Source organism: Rhinoderma darwinii (assembly GCF_050947455.1).
Source record: "Rhinoderma darwinii isolate aRhiDar2 chromosome 5 unlocalized genomic scaffold, aRhiDar2.hap1 SUPER_5_unloc_31, whole genome shotgun sequence".
NCBI classification, from domain to species: Eukaryota; Metazoa; Chordata; class Amphibia; order Anura; family Rhinodermatidae; genus Rhinoderma; species Rhinoderma darwinii.
This window is the reverse complement of record NW_027461789.1, coordinates 296530-312601: the sequence shown is the minus strand read 5'-3', so window position 1 is coordinate 312601 and position 16072 is coordinate 296530. Positions and strand designations below refer to the sequence as shown.

Below are 16072 nucleotides of genomic sequence, written 5' to 3'. Positions count from 1 at the left end.
GACTGCAAAATGGAAAATAGGCATCCACCAACTTTACAGACAACTTCTCCTTGCTCCTACAACCTCCATCCTTGCACAGTTTGTTATTCTTCTAGGTAACATAGTAACAAATCCAAATTGCTGCTCTCTTTGTAGGCAAGCAAGGCTTTGTTGCAACTGCAATTCTTACTTCTTCTTGAAATGTAGGGACGACAGTACATTCCATCACATCCATCTAGTGTACACAGGTAGGTCCATTGTGGCGGGCAGGCGAGCGGGCGGGCTGCTTTATTGGCTGTTTGCTGTTCCCCTACTCCACTCCACTATTTGACTGTTGTGCTGCATCAATCAATCAATCAATCAATCAATCAATCAATCAATCAATCAATCAATCAATCAATCAGTGGCTGGCTCAGGTGCAGCTCTTTAACTTACCTAAAAGGGAGGGCGGAGAGAAGACAAGGAAGGTGAATAGGTGTTCCAATGTGAAATGCCGGAAACACAGAAACACAGACGACACACAACAAGAGGTGGCAATCTATTCATTAATTGCATTTAATCAATGAGCTCATTATCACTCATGCATTGTCCAACAGGTGTTGAAATAATGGGATTAAAAGGGGAGATCCCTTCAGAAAGACAGAAACAATAGCAAAGACAAAAAACACTTTTGGAATCTGCTTTTAGTCAACACATAAGGAAAGGGTGCACCGGTCCTGGAAATACTGCAATACCAGGTCAATGCGTGGAGTGGACAGAGCAAGCTCTATTTCCATCTCCCTGTTCTAAAAATCCATTTAATATATGGTCCCCAGATAGGGGACGTATCAGATATTAAACTGATAAGAACAGATACTACACTTGATCTTAGCCAAAAGGCCGAGAAGCGATAACCCGAACGGGCCGCGCGTTGCCCGAGCCTGCCCGATACTGCTGTTCAGCCCTTGCAGCGATTCAGCCTACTTCTAGGCAATTCCATGGGGCCCTGCAGGCTCACACACTCACAGCTACACGGGAGGTGAATAAAGGCCGGAGAGGAAGCCAGACAGGATTTGCTTCTTTTGCTTGCACCACAATGCAGTGCTGAAAGAGGAGGAATCTACATAAAAACGCCTTCCTGGCAACGCCCAAATGCCCTGCTGCCATGCAGATAAACACTGGCAGCGGCAGCAAGTGCATGCCCACAGCCACCCCTTGTTCCTTCACACCTTGTATCAGCTGTAATCCAGTCCAGTCCAGTGCTGCCTGCTGAGCAGCACTGACCAACACTGCCTGGGCCCAGGCTTTTATCTCTGAGGCCCCATTATGATGTCAGAAAGCTGGCTCTGGAATCCTGAGGGCTCCACTATGACACGTGCAAAGTTCCGTCTGAACTTTATATAAGACGGTGAGGCTCAGTCAGTCACTCAGTGTTGCCTGAGAGGGCAACACTGCAACAGCCGGCCGCCAGGCTGTCTTTTTTTTGCACAGCTAGTTGCCTCCAGGAGGCCACAAGAGGGAGACAAGGGACTGCAAAATGGAAAATAGGCATCCACCAACTTTACAGACAACTTCTCCTTGCTCCTACAACCTCCATCCTTGCACAGTTTGTTATTCTTCTAGGTAACATAGTAACAAATCCAAATTGCTGCTCTCTTTGTAGGCAAGCAAGGCTTTGTTGCAACTGCAATTCTTACTTCTTCTTGAAATGTAGGGACGACAGTACATTCCATCACATCCATCTAGTGTACACAGGTAGGTCCATTGTGGCGGGCAGGCGAGCGGGCGGGCTGCTTTATTGGCTGTTTGCTGTTCCCCTACTCCACTCCACTATTTGACTGTTGTGCTGCATCAATCAATCAATCAATCAATCAATCAATCAATCAATCAATCAATCAGTGGCTGGCTCAGGTGCAGCTCTTTAACTTACCTAAAAGGGAGGGCGGAGAGAAGACAAGGAAGGTGAATGAGGTGTTCCAATGTGAAATGCCGGAAACACAGAAACACAGACGACACACAACAAGAGGTGGCAATCTATTCATTAATTGCATTTAATCAATGAGCTCATTATCACTCATGCATTGTCCAACAGGTGTTGAAATAATGGGATTAAAAGGGGAGATCCCTTCAGAAAGACAGAAACAATAGCAAAGACAAAAAACACTTTTGGAATCTGCTTTTAGTCAACACATAAGGAAAGGGTGCACCGGTCCTGGAAATACTGCAATACCAGGTCAATGCGTGGAGTGGACAGAGCAAGCTCTATTTCCATCTCCCTGTTCTAAAAATCCATTTAATATATGGTCCCCAGATAGGGGACGTATCAGATATTAAACTGATAAGAACAGATACTACACTTGATCTTAGCCAAAAGGCCGAGAAGCGATAACCCGAACGGGCCGCGCGTTGCCCGAGCCTGCCCGATACTGCTGTTCAGCCCTTGCAGCGATTCAGCCTACTTCTAGGCAATTCCATGGGGCCCTGCAGGCTCACACACTCACAGCTACACGGGAGGTGAATAAAGGCCGGAGAGGAAGCCAGACAGGATTTGCTTCTTTTGCTTGCACCACAATGCAGTGCTGAAAGAGGAGGAATCTACATAAAAACGCCTTCCTGGCAACGCCCAAATGCCCTGCTGCCATGCAGATAAACACTGGCAGCGGCAGCAAGTGCATGCCCACAGCCACCCCTTGTTCCTTCACACCTTGTATCAGCTGTAATCCAGTCCAGTCCAGTGCTGCCTGCTGAGCAGCACTGACCAACACTGCCTGGGCCCAGGCTTTTATCTCTGAGGCCCCATTATGATGTCAGAAAGCTGGCTCTGGAATCCTGAGGGCTCCACTATGACACGTGCAAAGTTCCGTCTGAACTTTATATAAGACGGTGAGGCTCAGTCAGTCACTCAGTGTTGCCTGAGAGGGCAACACTGCAACAGCCGGCCGCCAGGCTGTCTTTTTTTTGCACAGCTAGTTGCCTCCAGGAGGCCACAAGAGGGAGACAAGGGACTGCAAAATGGAAAATAGGCATCCACCAACTTTACAGACAACTTCTCCTTGCTCCTACAACCTCCATCCTTGCACAGTTTGTTATTCTTCTAGGTAACATAGTAACAAATCCAAATTGCTGCTCTCTTTGTAGGCAAGCAAGGCTTTGTTGCAACTGCAATTCTTACTTCTTCTTGAAATGTAGGGACGACAGTACATTCCATCACATCCATCTAGTGTACACAGGTAGGTCCATTGTGGCGGGCAGGCGAGCGGGCGGGCTGCTTTATTGGCTGTTTGCTGTTCCCCTACTCCACTCCACTATTTGACTGTTGTGCTGCATCAATCAATCAATCAATCAATCAATCAATCAATCAATCAATCAATCAATCAGTGGCTGGCTCAGGTGCAGCTCTTTAACTTACCTAAAAGGGAGGGCGGAGAGAAGACAAGGAAGGTGAATGAGGTGTTCCAATGTGAAATGCCGGAAACACAGAAACACAGACGACACACAACAAGAGGTGGCAATCTATTCATTAATTGCATTTAATCAATGAGCTCATTATCACTCATGCATTGTCCAACAGGTGTTGAAATAATGGGATTAAAAGGGGAGATCCCTTCAGAAAGACAGAAACAATAGCAAAGACAAAAAACACTTTTGGAATCTGCTTTTAGTCAACACATAAGGAAAGGGTGCACCGGTCCTGGAAATACTGCAATACCAGGTCAATGCGTGGAGTGGACAGAGCAAGCTCTATTTCCATCTCCCTGTTCTAAAAATCCATTTAATATATGGTCCCCAGATAGGGGACGTATCAGATATTAAACTGATAAGAACAGATACTACACTTGATCTTAGCCAAAAGGCCGAGAAGCGATAACCCGAACGGGCCGCGCGTTGCCCGAGCCTGCCCGATACTGCTGTTCAGCCCTTGCAGCGATTCAGCCTACTTCTAGGCAATTCCATGGGGCCCTGCAGGCTCACACACTCACAGCTACACGGGAGGTGAATAAAGGCCGGAGAGGAAGCCAGACAGGATTTGCTTCTTTTGCTTGCACCACAATGCAGTGCTGAAAGAGGAGGAATCTACATAAAAACGCCTTCCTGGCAACGCCCAAATGCCCTGCTGCCATGCAGATAAACACTGGCAGCGGCAGCAAGTGCATGCCCACAGCCACCCCTTGTTCCTTCACACCTTGTATCAGCTGTAATCCAGTCCAGTCCAGTGCTGCCTGCTGAGCAGCACTGACCAACACTGCCTGGGCCCAGGCTTTTATCTCTGAGGCCCCATTATGATGTCAGAAAGCTGGCTCTGGAATCCTGAGGGCTCCACTATGACACGTGCAAAGTTCCGTCTGAACTTTATATAAGACGGTGAGGCTCAGTCAGTCACTCAGTGTTGCCTGAGAGGGCAACACTGCAACAGCCGGCCGCCAGGCTGTCTTTTTTTTGCACAGCTAGTTGCCTCCAGGAGGCCACAAGAGGGAGACAAGGGACTGCAAAATGGAAAATAGGCATCCACCAACTTTACAGACAACTTCTCCTTGCTCCTACAACCTCCATCCTTGCACAGTTTGTTATTCTTCTAGGTAACATAGTAACAAATCCAAATTGCTGCTCTCTTTGTAGGCAAGCAAGGCTTTGTTGCAACTGCAATTCTTACTTCTTCTTGAAATGTAGGGACGACAGTACATTCCATCACATCCATCTAGTGTACACAGGTAGGTCCATTGTGGCGGGCAGGCGAGCGGGCGGGCTGCTTTATTGGCTGTTTGCTGTTCCCCTACTCCACTCCACTATTTGACTGTTGTGCTGCATCAATCAATCAATCAATCAATCAATCAATCAATCAATCAATCAGTGGCTGGCTCAGGTGCAGCTCTTTAACTTACCTAAAAGGGAGGGCGGAGAGAAGACAAGGAAGGTGAATGAGGTGTTCCAATGTGAAATGCCGGAAACACAGAAACACAGACGACACACAACAAGAGGTGGCAATCTATTCATTAATTGCATTTAATCAATGAGCTCATTATCACTCATGCATTGTCCAACAGGTGTTGAAATAATGGGATTAAAAGGGGAGATCCCTTCAGAAAGACAGAAACAATAGCAAAGACAAAAAACACTTTTGGAATCTGCTTTTAGTCAACACATAAGGAAAGGGTGCACCGGTCCTGGAAATACTGCAATACCAGGTCAATGCGTGGAGTGGACAGAGCAAGCTCTATTTCCATCTCCCTGTTCTAAAAATCCATTTAATATATGGTCCCCAGATAGGGGACGTATCAGATATTAAACTGATAAGAACAGATACTACACTTGATCTTAGCCAAAAGGCCGAGAAGCGATAACCCGAACGGGCCGCGCGTTGCCCGAGCCTGCCCGATACTGCTGTTCAGCCCTTGCAGCGATTCAGCCTACTTCTAGGCAATTCCATGGGGCCCTGCAGGCTCACACACTCACAGCTACACGGGAGGTGAATAAAGGCCGGAGAGGAAGCCAGACAGGATTTGCTTCTTTTGCTTGCACCACAATGCAGTGCTGAAAGAGGAGGAATCTACATAAAAACGCCTTCCTGGCAACGCCCAAATGCCCTGCTGCCATGCAGATAAACACTGGCAGCGGCAGCAAGTGCATGCCCACAGCCACCCCTTGTTCCTTCACACCTTGTATCAGCTGTAATCCAGTCCAGTCCAGTGCTGCCTGCTGAGCAGCACTGACCAACACTGCCTGGGCCCAGGCTTTTATCTCTGAGGCCCCATTATGATGTCAGAAAGCTGGCTCTGGAATCCTGAGGGCTCCACTATGACACGTGCAAAGTTCCGTCTGAACTTTATATAAGACGGTGAGGCTCAGTCAGTCACTCAGTGTTGCCTGAGAGGGCAACACTGCAACAGCCGGCCGCCAGGCTGTCTTTTTTTTGCACAGCTAGTTGCCTCCAGGAGGCCACAAGAGGGAGACAAGGGACTGCAAAATGGAAAATAGGCATCCACCAACTTTACAGACAACTTCTCCTTGCTCCTACAACCTCCATCCTTGCACAGTTTGTTATTCTTCTAGGTAACATAGTAACAAATCCAAATTGCTGCTCTCTTTGTAGGCAAGCAAGGCTTTGTTGCAACTGCAATTCTTACTTCTTCTTGAAATGTAGGGACGACAGTACATTCCATCACATCCATCTAGTGTACACAGGTAGGTCCATTGTGGCGGGCAGGCGAGCGGGCGGGCTGCTTTATTGGCTGTTTGCTGTTCCCCTACTCCACTCCACTATTTGACTGTTGTGCTGCATCAATCAATCAATCAATCAATCAATCAATCAATCAATCAATCAATCAATCAATCAATCAATCAGTGGCTGGCTCAGGTGCAGCTCTTTAACTTACCTAAAAGGGAGGGCGGAGAGAAGACAAGGAAGGTGAATGAGGTGTTCCAATGTGAAATGCCGGAAACACAGAAACACAGACGACACACAACAAGAGGTGGCAATCTATTCATTAATTGCATTTAATCAATGAGCTCATTATCACTCATGCATTGTCCAACAGGTGTTGAAATAATGGGATTAAAAGGGGAGATCCCTTCAGAAAGACAGAAACAATAGCAAAGACAAAAAACACTTTTGGAATCTGCTTTTAGTCAACACATAAGGAAAGGGTGCACCGGTCCTGGAAATACTGCAATACCAGGTCAATGCGTGGAGTGGACAGAGCAAGCTCTATTTCCATCTCCCTGTTCTAAAAATCCATTTAATATATGGTCCCCAGATAGGGGACGTATCAGATATTAAACTGATAAGAACAGATACTACACTTGATCTTAGCCAAAAGGCCGAGAAGCGATAACCCGAACGGGCCGCGCGTTGCCCGAGCCTGCCCGATACTGCTGTTCAGCCCTTGCAGCGATTCAGCCTACTTCTAGGCAATTCCATGGGGCCCTGCAGGCTCACACACTCACAGCTACACGGGAGGTGAATAAAGGCCGGAGAGGAAGCCAGACATGACCTGCCTAGGTAGAGTCGTGTGTTAACCTTAAACCATACTATCCCCCACCCCCATTTAGTAACGACACATGACACCGAGGTTGGATGTGAAATGGCCACAGCAGCCGTTTATTAATTTCACAGTTTTATAAAAACAATTTAAATCCGAAACATTCGGATAACTAGTTAGGAATCCACCAGAGAATTCCTCCTAATAATTCACATGACCCAACATGGGTCAGAATCATAAATAACAATTAAACGTTAACATTAACCCGAGCAGAGGAAGTCCTTGAAGCCCCTTCAGATGTTCCTTTCAAGAACACACCGAATTAGCCATCTGCAAACCACAAATTACCTCCAGCCGTAAACCAGCTCGGAAGCACCGTTCACCTCTGCAGATGGCTCCAACCACTAGAAGTCCACTTCAAGGGGATAACACCCGTTGAAGCCCTCAAGTGATATACCGACCACTAGAAGTCCACTTCAAAGGGATAACACCCGATGAAGCCTTCAAGTGACATACCTTCTACCAGAAGACCACTTCAAAGGGATAACACCCGATGAAGTCTTCAACCATGTACCTTTTTTGGGGGACGCATACCCCCGATGCGACCCCCCCACCATTTTGTACTGACTGGCCTCAAGGACTCCCCCCGCCAGCTGCCATGACAACAGAACCTACTCCGGAAAAAAGAAAAACATGTTAAATAAACACACAAAATAAAACACAACGCTCATATACGGACGTACAGAAGACCTAAGGAGTAACAAAACAAGGGTGGGAGGGTGGGAGCTTTGCTTCTTGTGTATTACTCCTCCCGCTGCTTCCGGCTCAATGCCGAGAAACAGCGGGAAGCGCAGTAACGGCCCCCCCGTCCCCCCTAGCTCCTCCCCGTCCCTCCTTCAGCTTCTTCACCTTTCCCTCACCTCTTAACATTAACCCTTTCCCTACCAGGACGGTCATGTCGGCTTCCCTTAAGCCTGCAGCTGCGTCCAGCCTCTTCTTGACCTGCCTAGGTAGAGTCGTGTGTTAACCTTAAACCATACTATCCCCCACCCCCATTTAGTAACGACACATGACACCGAGGTTGGATGTGAAATGGCCACAGCAGCCGTTTATTAATTTCACAGTTTTATAAAAACAATTTAAATCCGAAACATTCGGATAACTAGTTAGGAATCCACCAGAGAATTCCTCCTAATAATTCACATGACCCAACATGGGTCAGAATCATAAATAACAATTAAACGTTAACATTAACCCGAGCAGAGGAAGTCCTTGAAGCCCCTTCAGATGTTCCTTTCAAGAACACACCGAATTAGCCATCTGCAAACCACAAATTACCTCCAGCCGTAAACCAGCTCGGAAGCACCGTTCACCTCTGCAGATGGCTCCAACCACTAGAAGTCCACTTCAAGGGGATAACACCCGTTGAAGCCCTCAAGTGATATACCGACCACTAGAAGTCCACTTCAAAGGGATAACACCCGATGAAGCCTTCAAGTGACATACCTTCTACCAGAAGACCACTTCAAAGGGATAACACCCGATGAAGTCTTCAACCATGTACCTTTTTTGGGGGACGCATACCCCCGATGCGACCCCCCCACCATTTTGTACTGACTGGCCTCAAGGACTCCCCCCGCCACCGCGAAACAGGCCTTGACCACCTTAAGCCTGTGAGTTCCTCCACACCACCACCGCCCTTTCTATGCCTTCTGCTATAGCCAAGCTCCAAATATCAATGCCAACCTCGGTCAGATGAACCCCGTCACTCCTCCAGAAATTCCCCAATCCTGACTCCAAATCCCTATGCCTCACGCAAATGCCCCCGTTCTTCGCCACAAAACGGGACACCGCCCGGTTAACTTTTATCCGAGCCTTATTGACTCTCTCCACCGATCTAGCTAACCGCCAATGCTTCCTTGGGACTATGTCCGACCACACTACCACCAACTTGGGATAAGATACCCACAAACACAACAAATCATGTTTGATATCCCGCACCAACTCACGAAAAGGGCGGACTCCTAAGTCATTCCCACCCACGTGCAACACTAAAACCTCCGGAACCCTATCAAGCCGCACATATGTCTGGAATTCCGCCAACACCCTGTTCCACGACATACCTCTAAACCCCAGCCAATGCACAACCGCATCCTGTCGCGGAATGCGCAACTGGCGACCATCCGGGCGGACGTCCGCCCTCAAAGCCCCCCAGTGCACGTACGAATGACCCATCAACCACACCAGACAAGGAGGCGAATCTGAAACGGAAAACACAGTTAGGCACCACCATATAACATTTGCAAGCATAAACAACAAAATTACAACATATGGGGGCGGACATAGGACTTAAACCTTTTAGACTCCCAACGACCAATACGCCTCACCCCCTCATCATCCAACCCCCAGCGCCCTGCTTCCGTTGCTGCGCCAATCCGGAAGGAATGAGATGAATATGAGCCTGCCGCAACCCCAACCGCCGTCAAACATTTTTTAAAAACAGCTCCAAACTGAAACCTGGACAAGAACGACCCGTCCACATGACGTAACAAAGGCAAATCTGGAGACCCCCTGTTTTTTGTAAAACCACGCATGCACTCTACTGGGCACATGACCGACCCCGGGAGAGCGAACAAAACTATCAGTTTTCCCTTCCCTAATTGGTCAGTTTTTGATCTACGCAACCATACCTCCAACCGATCTGCAAAAAGGCTCACCTCCCCAGATCTCAGCCCCCCTGCCTGTTTAGTACTTGGCGACACCAACTCACCTATTCTAAATGCTCCGAAGAACGCCAATGAGAAAGCCAACCGAAACAAATCCATTTCATCTGAAGAACGACATACCGATGCCAATGAACCGCCCAACAAGCCCAGCAAAGCAAACGACACCGGCCTTCTACTATCCGCCTCCACCCTACCTCTGCGCAACCCCTTCAAAGCCTGCGATACCAGAAATTCCTTCGATACATCCCGCAAGCCCCGCAACTTAAGCCCAAACGCCACCGCGGATATAAACCGGTTCACCTTCGCTACTGAAAACCCCCCCTCCCAGGCATCCCCTAACCAATACAAAAGTGCCACCAACCTGTCTCTATCCGTATTGACATCACCCAACTCTCTTACCCACTCCTCCCACTGCCTCCAACAAGCAGCATAAGCCCTCCACGTCGTGCCCGCCAAAGACCTTTGTAACAGCTGCTCTACGGGACCGATACCAGATCCCATAGATGATCCGGACACGCCAAACCGATACGTTCCGCTCCCGGGGCCAATTGCCGAAACCGGTCCCACTGCGAGCGAGAAAGAGCATCAGCAACACAATTCCGTACACCCGGGACATGCACCGCCACCACCCACGCGTTCAGCGACAAACACACCAACACTAAATGTCGCAACAATTGAACTACCGGAGGAGAGGACGCCGTGATGTTATTAATGGCAAGCACCACCCCCATGTTGTCGCAGTAAAAACGGACCTTCTTATCCCTGAGCCTGTCCCCCCAAATGGTAGCCGCCACCACGATGGGAAACAGCTCGAGCAGGGCCAGATTCCGCGTCAATCCACTGGACACCCAGCTAGCCGGCCATTGACCTGCGCACCACGGACCTCCCCCGTAAGCTCCAAAGCCACCCGCCCCAGCCGCATCCGTGAAAATATTCAGATCACTCGTATCCTGCGCTGGGGCCATCCATAGCGAGCGACCATTGTACTGGCCCAAGAAGTCATCCCAAACCTGAAGATCAGCTCGGTGCTCCTCCCTGAGCCTCACAAAATGATGCGGCGCCCGCACTCCCGCCGTTGCCGCCGCCAACCTTCTACCAAACACCCTCCCCATCGGCATAATCCGGCAGGCGAAATTCAACTTCCCCAGCAGCGACTGAAGCTCCCTCAACGACATTTTCTTCCTTCTACAAGCCCGTCGCACCTCCAGCCTCAAAGCACCCAACTTATCCGCCGGGAGCCGACACTCCATTGCCACCGAGTCAATTTCGATCCCCAAGAAACAAATCGTCGCTACCGGGCCCTCCGTTTTTTCCGGCGCCAAAGGGATCCCAAAATCCCTCGCCACCTTCTGCAGGGCATGAAGCAAGTTACCGCAAACCGGCGAACCCCCCGGGCCCACGCACAAAAAATCATCTAAGTAATGGATCAACGAATCGACCCCGGATACTCCCCTCGCTACCCACTCCACGAAGCTACTAAACGCCTCGAAGTATGCACAAGACAGAGAACACCCCATCGGAAGGCACCGATCCACGTAAAAGGCCCCATTCCAAAAACAACCCAACAGCCGTTGGCTTTCTGGATGGACCGGCAACAACCTGAACGCCGCCTCGATGTCGGTTTTTGCTAGCAGCGCCCCCGGACCCGCAGCCCGCACTAACCCCACCGCCTTATCGAATGAGGTATAAACTACGGAACACAACTCGTGATCAATCCCGTCATTTACCGACGAACCTTTGGGATACGATAAATGTTGAATCAAACGAAACTTTCCGGGCTCGCGTTTAGGGACAATACCCAAAGGGGACACAACTAAATCTTTCACCGGCGACTCCACAAATGGCCCCGACATGCGCCCCAACGAAACTTCTTTTAACAACTTTTCCGACACGACTTCCGCATGCAAGTAAGCCGATTTTAAATTTCTCCGCGTAACAGGAACCTCATAAGGAGGCGGAGGAATAACAAAACCAACACTAAACCCTTCATAAAGCAACTTAGCTGCCGCCCTATCCGGATACTCATTTAGATAAGGGGCCATCCTTTCCACCCTCACCGGCGACACCCCCTTGACCAGCCCCGTGCTGGTTCCCGGACCTCTTTTTCCGCAGACATTTTGCCGCCCCGTGTGATGCACCATTACACTCGGAGCACACGTGCTTGAACTTGCACGTGGCCCCGAACTTGCACTGGCCTTCATTGAATTGCCAGCAAAACCCCGCCTTTCCCCCGCCGCTTGGTCCACTCTGACTAGTCTGGCCTCCCTGGCCACCGCTCCCGGGAAAGGGCTGCCTAACCGGAGCCGTAACCCGTAACCAGAGAGCAATATCCTTCTGGTCCCACCGAATCGCCGGCCGAACCGCCTTCCGCTGACGGAATTGCTCATCATATCGCAGCCACGCCTGACCCCCATACGCCCTATGAGCCTCCCCAATAGCATCAAAATAACAAAATAACGCCGAACAATTTTCCGGCGCCTTTTCCCCTATCACACTAGCCAATATGGCGAACGCCTGCGACCAATTAACGAACGTCTGCGGGATAAGCCTATACCGCCGCCGTTCCTCCTCGTCCTTTTTACTCTCATCCCGCTTGCTCTTATCCAAATTGAATTTAGCCAGCGGCAAGAGAGAAAAAATTTCAACATATTCATCTTTCCAGATCCGATCACGCACCTCCTGCTTTAAATGCGCCCCCAACGGACCCTCAAAACAAACATACACCTCCCCCCGAGCACGATCGTCCATGCGCACTCGATCGCCGTCCTTCTGTGCCTCAGTCTGCACCGACACCGCGACCGCCTCTCTAACCGCCACCACAGGACGCGCCTGCAACGATCCCCCTTCCCTGGGGCCTTCCCAAACTACCGCAGGGGACACTTCCGTTACTACAGGCGCCGCGGCCCTATCCAGGCGCCCCACCAGCTCCCGTAAGCAACCCACTAAATCTGCCAAACCCGCTCCGTCGCGTCCGCCCGCGCCACTACCGGCCCCCGATGCTATGCTAGCAGCCCCCCCGCCGACACCCGACATAAAAATCGCTGGATAAGACAATAATGGAGTTATACACTCACCGGGCTGCACAGGCGCTGTGTTCCCGTCAGCCGGACCATCCTGACCTCGACGATAAACGTCCAGTTCACCTTCCTCCAGTTCTTCTCTCGCCGACGACTGTCCCTCCCAACGACCTCTTCGGAAAGGGGATGAGGACGCGCTGACCGATGGGCCGGCAACCTGCCGCCCGACCGCCGGGACCCAGACTTCCGACCGGACCTGTTGCCTCGACGTCGCTGCAGATCTAGTCGTCCGTCTAGACGATCCTGACGAAGCCTGCCCCCTGGCCGGAACATCACCATGCGGGGCGGCCGTACCTTGCTCTCGACATCTTCCATCTGATGGGGGAGGGGTGACAGGGAGCCCGGCCTGCGACTCCCTGCTTACCGCCGGACCCCGTCGCGGCCTGGGATTCCTGCCAGGACGCAGGGCCTGGGAAGGGGCGGTCCTCCCAGCTGCCTGGCCTGCAGCGTCCGGGATCGGGCTCCCTCTGCGACGCCGTGTCCGCGGGACTACCTCCGGACTCAGGCGCTCTGGAGGTCGGGACCGCCGAGAGGGACGGGTCGACACAGCCTGCATCGCCGTCACCCCTGCTACCGCTCTCTGCCTGCCCAGCGCAGGAGCGGTTGTTGCCGACTCCCCCCCCGCCGCCATAGCCATGCTCGTAGGGGGGCCGGGGGAGGGGAGCCTGTCCCTTACAACAGACCCCGAACGCCGTGCCCGACGTGGCGAAACGGCGTCCGGGATCCGCGTTAATGCAGCCACGGTCTCCTCCAGCCATCCGGGACCGTGGTGCACAGCAGCGGCACGCAGCCGCTCTAAAATCAGGGCCTCTGCCATACTAAAAGCCGGGCAACGGGGAGCTTTGCTTCTTGTGTATTACTCCTCCCGCTGCTTCCGGCTCAATGCCGAGAAACAGCGGGAAGCGCAGTAACGGCCCCCCCGTCCCCCCTAGCTCCTCCCCGTCCCTCCTTCAGCTTCTTCACCTTTCCCTCACCTCTTAACATTAACCCTTTCCCTACCAGGACGGTCATGTCGGCTTCCCTTAAGCCTGCAGCTGCGTCCAGCCTCTTCTGGATTTGCTTCTTTTGCTTGCACCACAATGCAGTGCTGAAAGAGGAGGAATCTACATAAAAACGCCTTCCTGGCAACGCCCAAATGCCCTGCTGCCATGCAGATAAACACTGGCAGCGGCAGCAAGTGCATGCCCACAGCCACCCCTTGTTCCTTCACACCTTGTATCAGCTGTAATCCAGTCCAGTCCAGTGCTGCCTGCTGAGCCGCACTGACCAACACTGCCTGGGCCCAGGCTTTTATCTCTGAGGCCCCATTATGATGTCAGAAAGCTGGCTCTGGAATCCTGAGGGCTCCACTATGACACGTGCAAAGTTCCGTCTGAACTTTATATAAGACGGTGAGGCTCAGTCAGTCACTCAGTGTTGCCTGAGAGGGCAACACTGCAACAGCCGGCCGCCAGGCTGTCTTTTTTTTGCACAGCTAGTTGCCTCCAGGAGGCCACAAGAGGGAGACAAGGGACTGCAAAATGGAAAATAGGCATCCACCAACTTTACAGACAACTTCTCCTTGCTCCTACAACCTCCATCCTTGCACAGTTTGTTATTCTTCTAGGTAACATAGTAACAAATCCAAATTGCTGCTCTCTTTGTAGGCAAGCAAGGCTTTGTTGCAACTGCAATTCTTACTTCTTCTTGAAATGTAGGGACGACAGTACATTCCATCACATCCATCTAGTGTACACAGGTAGGTCCATTGTGGCGGGCAGGCGAGCGGGCGGGCTGCTTTATTGGCTGTTTGCTGTTCCCCTACTCCACTCCACTATTTGACTGTTGTGCTGCATCAATCAATCAATCAATCAATCAATCAATCAATCAATCAATCAATCAATCAATCAATCAATCAGTGGCTGGCTCAGGTGCAGCTCTTTAACTTACCTAAAAGGGAGGGCGGAGAGAAGACAAGGAAGGTGAATGAGGTGTTCCAATGTGAAATGCCGGAAACACAGAAACACAGACGACACACAACAAGAGGTGGCAATCTATTCATTAATTGCATTTAATCAATGAGCTCATTATCACTCATGCATTGTCCAACAGGTGTTGAAATAATGGGATTAAAAGGGGAGATCCCTTCAGAAAGACAGAAACAATAGCAAAGACAAAAAACACTTTTGGAATCTGCTTTTAGTCAACACATAAGGAAAGGGTGCACCGGTCCTGGAAATACTGCAATACCAGGTCAATGCGTGGAGTGGACAGAGCAAGCTCTATTTCCATCGCCCTGTTCTAAAAATCCATTTAATATATGGTCCCCAGATAGGGGACGTATCAGATATTAAACTGATAAGAACAGATACTACACTTGATCTTAGCCAAAAGGCCGAGAAGCGATAACCCGAACGGGCCGCGCGTTGCCCGAGCCTGCCCGATACTGCTGTTCAGCCCTTGCAGCGATTCAGCCTACTTCTAGGCAATTCCATGGGGCCCTGCAGGCTCACACACTCACAGCTACACGGGAGGTGAATAAAGGCCGGAGAGGAAGCCAGACAGGATTTGCTTCTTTTGCTTGCACCACAATGCAGTGCTGAAAGAGGAGGAATCTACATAAAAACGCCTTCCTGGCAACGCCCAAATGCCCTGCTGCCATGCAGATAAACACTGGCAGCGGCAGCAAGTGCATGCCCACAGCCACCCCTTGTTCCTTCACACCTTGTATCAGCTGTAATCCAGTCCAGTCCAGTGCTGCCTGCTGAGCAGCACTGACCAACACTGCCTGGGCCCAGGCTTTTATCTCTGAGGCCCCATTATGATGTCAGAAAGCTGGCTCTGGAATCCTGAGGGCTCCACTATGACACGTGCAAAGTTCCGTCTGAACTTTATATAAGACGGTGAGGCTCAGTCAGTCACTCAGTGTTGCCTGAGAGGGCAACACTGCAACAGCCGGCCGCCAGGCTGTCTTTTTTTTGCACAGCTAGTTGCCTCCAGGAGGCCACAAGAGGGAGACAAGGGACTGCAAAATGGAAAATAGGCATCCACCAACTTTACAGACAACTTCTCCTTGCTCCTACAACCTCCATCCTTGCACAGTTTGTTATTCTTCTAGGTAACATAGTAACAAATCCAAATTGCTGCTCTCTTTGTAGGCAAGCAAGGCTTTGTTGCAACTGCAATTCTTACTTCTTCTTGAAATGTAGGGACGACAGTACATTCCATCACATCCATCTAGTGTACACAGGTAGGTCCATTGTGGCGGGCAGGCGAGCGGGCGGGCTGCTTTATTGGCTGTTTGCTGTTCCCCTACTCCACTCCACTATTTGACTGTTGTGCTGCATCAATCAAT

The 16072-nt window shown here is 50.6% G+C and overlaps 6 non-coding genes across 6 annotated transcripts; all 6 read right to left on the bottom strand.

Moving 5' to 3' along the window:
* Positions 1–679: 679 nt before the first annotated feature.
* On the bottom strand, positions 680–870 carry LOC142689658 (U2 spliceosomal RNA). Its single transcript, XR_012858510.1, has one exon. It is a non-coding gene; the product is annotated as a U2 spliceosomal RNA (small nuclear RNA).
* Positions 871–2154: 1284 nt separating this feature from the next.
* LOC142689657 (U2 spliceosomal RNA) lies at positions 2155–2345 on the bottom strand. Its single transcript, XR_012858509.1, has one exon. It is a non-coding gene; the product is annotated as a U2 spliceosomal RNA (small nuclear RNA).
* A 1288-nt stretch (positions 2346–3633) lies between these two features.
* Positions 3634–3824, bottom strand: LOC142689656 (U2 spliceosomal RNA). The gene has a single exon (XR_012858508.1). It is a non-coding gene; the product is annotated as a U2 spliceosomal RNA (small nuclear RNA).
* A 1280-nt stretch (positions 3825–5104) lies between these two features.
* Positions 5105–5295, bottom strand: LOC142689653 (U2 spliceosomal RNA). The gene has a single exon (XR_012858506.1). It is a non-coding gene; the product is annotated as a U2 spliceosomal RNA (small nuclear RNA).
* Positions 5296–6595: 1300 nt separating this feature from the next.
* LOC142689652 (U2 spliceosomal RNA) lies at positions 6596–6786 on the bottom strand. The gene has a single exon (XR_012858505.1). It is a non-coding gene; the product is annotated as a U2 spliceosomal RNA (small nuclear RNA).
* An 8147-nt stretch (positions 6787–14933) lies between these two features.
* LOC142689702 (U2 spliceosomal RNA) lies at positions 14934–15124 on the bottom strand. The gene has a single exon (XR_012858550.1). It is a non-coding gene; the product is annotated as a U2 spliceosomal RNA (small nuclear RNA).
* Positions 15125–16072: the final 948 nt, after the last annotated feature.